This window comes from Onychostoma macrolepis, chromosome 15 (assembly GCF_012432095.1).
Source record: "Onychostoma macrolepis isolate SWU-2019 chromosome 15, ASM1243209v1, whole genome shotgun sequence".
In the NCBI taxonomy this organism is placed as follows: domain Eukaryota; kingdom Metazoa; phylum Chordata; class Actinopteri; order Cypriniformes; family Cyprinidae; genus Onychostoma; species Onychostoma macrolepis.
Window position 1 is genome coordinate 12,592,566 of NC_081169.1, and position 2,818 is coordinate 12,595,383.

Below are 2,818 nucleotides of genomic sequence, written 5' to 3' on the forward strand. Positions count from 1 at the left end.
AACAAGAAAATCTGAATGTAAACTAAATTCAACAACGCACACTGCTACTAAAATCTTTAACATTTCCTAAAAAACATCGTAGTAATGCAGGTGGTAAAAGAGAAAGCTTCATGAAGAATCAAGCTGAAGAATATACTAATATACAGAAGGTGAAAAGTCATTCACCCAAACACAAAACACCATCATTGTAACACGCATGACGCTAAAATAATGCAATAAACATTTATTAAACAACAGATGATGTAACATAAAACCCTAATGTACATAACTGATTAAAACTATTAAGAAGCAAAACATGGAGTGTCGTGCAGGGAATTCTGGGAACATCAGTTTACAATGTTTGACTGTAAATTATATGATTTTACTTTTTTACTTCTAAAAACTGTAGTTTGTGTTATACTGTAAAATGACATGAAATGTGTGGTTTTTACAGTTTTTTCCCCTGTATATAGTCAGCAAACTTACTGTAAACCTATTAACAGTTTTTTTCTGTAGCATTGTTACAATATTTTACAGTTAAATTTACACAAATTTTTTACGGTGCACTAAAAGATGCCAATGAGTAACGTGAAAGTTTATTTTCTTTCTGTTTTGATTACCTGTTGTAGGATTCCACATTTTAGTACTTGTGCTGTATTTGTTTCATAAGAAAATTTCCACCTGTTTTATAATTTATTTAATAATATTTTTGTGAAATTGCTTTTTTCATAAATGAATAATTATATTTTAATTAATATTCTTTTATTCATTGCAACAAAACTCTGTAATGTATCTTTAATTATAAGTAACTGTTCCCTATTCATTTTAAATTAGACTGAAAAATGATTTGTGGGAATCTGTTGCAAACTCAGTGCTGGCTCTGAAATAATTTACATTAAAAAAAAAAATAAAAAAAAAAAGGTAATTGTGACTTCTTATCTCACAATTCTGAGCATTTTTTTTGTCAGAATTGTGAGATATAAACTCCCATTTGCAAGAAAAAGTCAGAATTGTGAGAAAAAGTTGCAATTACCGTTTTTATTTTTTATTTTGTGGTGGGGGAAAAAACAGTTGCGGGATGTAAACTTGGAATTGCGAGAAGTCAAAATTCGGAATTTAAATCTCACAATTCTGACATTCTGACCAAAAGTTTACATTTTGTAATTCTGACTTCTCAAAATCGCAAGAAGAAATTCAGAATTGTGAGATAAAAAGTTGCAGGTACTTTTATTATTATTTTTTTTTTTATTCAATGGCGAAAATGGGCTTCCATAGTTGTGACGTTTCAAAAACACATATTCATACAATTTGATTTGAAATCAGCCATGACACATTTTATTTTATTTTGTTTTAATTTTTTCGTTTTAGGGTATGTTTACATGACGATGTACTAAAAACAGATATTTTTTTCTTTGCATTATTTAGAAAAGTTTCACGTACAGAACGATCTCCGTTCACACGGATCTGTAAAAGAAAATGACTAAAAACTATGCCGGCCCATAGGAAAGAAAAATCAAAAGTGAGATCTCTTTAACATCTCAAATATTTATCCTAGACATGAATGGGGTTACTTCAAGATTGAATGAAGATTTTTGCTTGAGTCTCCTGCTTCTCAGACTCGTCTCCTGAGACAAAAACTCTAAAACTCTCACATTTGTCTCCTCCAAAGTTTCAAACACGATCTCAACAACATCACACACTGTGCTCAGATTTTTCTCCTTAACTAGAGACTCTGGATCGCTCACATTTGTCTCCTTTAAAGCTTTAGAAAAAATCTCAACAACATCACACACTGCGCTTAGATTTTTCTCTTTAGGTAAATAATCTGGTGGTCTCCTTTAAAGAGACCTCAACAACTTTACAAAGTCCGCATCAAGTCAAGTACTTGAACGACACTAAATAAAGGGGGAAAAATCATAAATTTAGAGATAAAGGCTACACTGTAAAAAGTGCTAAGTTGACTTAACTTAAAAAAAATTAGGAAACCTGTTGCCTTAAAATTATTAAGTAAATGATAATTACAAAATAAGTTAAGTGAATTGTCAAGTTCACTTAAATTTTTTTTAATTATTATTTACTTAATAATTTTAAGGCAACAGGTTTCCTAATTTTTTTTAAGTTAAGTCAACTTAGCACTTTTTACAGTGTATATTGAGAGAGGCATTATGCAGAAATAAGGATAATGTTACTTTTTATAGGACAATGTTTGTACTTAGGCACATACTGTAATTTGTTGCTGGAAATAGTAATGTACCAGATGCCTTAATCAAAACTGATTTACAGAAAATGTAACCCTGGAGCTTTCTTTGCTGAAAGGCACATAAATGGCTTATGACTCAGTCTTGATTATTAATTGGGTAGCACTTTATTTTACAGTGGTACATACATGGTAAATATCTTGTACCTACAGGCAAATGAGTGGTAACACAAGGTACTTACCTGAAGTGTGTGTACATGGTAACAAATAAGAAACACGGCAGTACTTAACAGTAGTACATAATTAGTTTGTACATACAGACAAGTGTGGGTAATAACGGTCACTTACAGGTAGTGTCAGTATATGGTAACTACTAAGACACATTACTATACTTACTAATGGTATATACATGGTAAATAATGGAAACATGTGGTATTATGTGGTAACAAACAAGACACATACTGTACTTGGTATATACGGCATGCTTGGTAAGTCCTAACCTTACCTAATAAAAAGAGCACTGTTTTTCAATTGCTTGTATAGGACTGTTAATGCTAAATTGCTCTCCACAACAGTGCTTACAAAGTTTGAAGAACTGGTAATTACTGTGTAATGTTTATGTAAAATGGTGCACTTTATTTT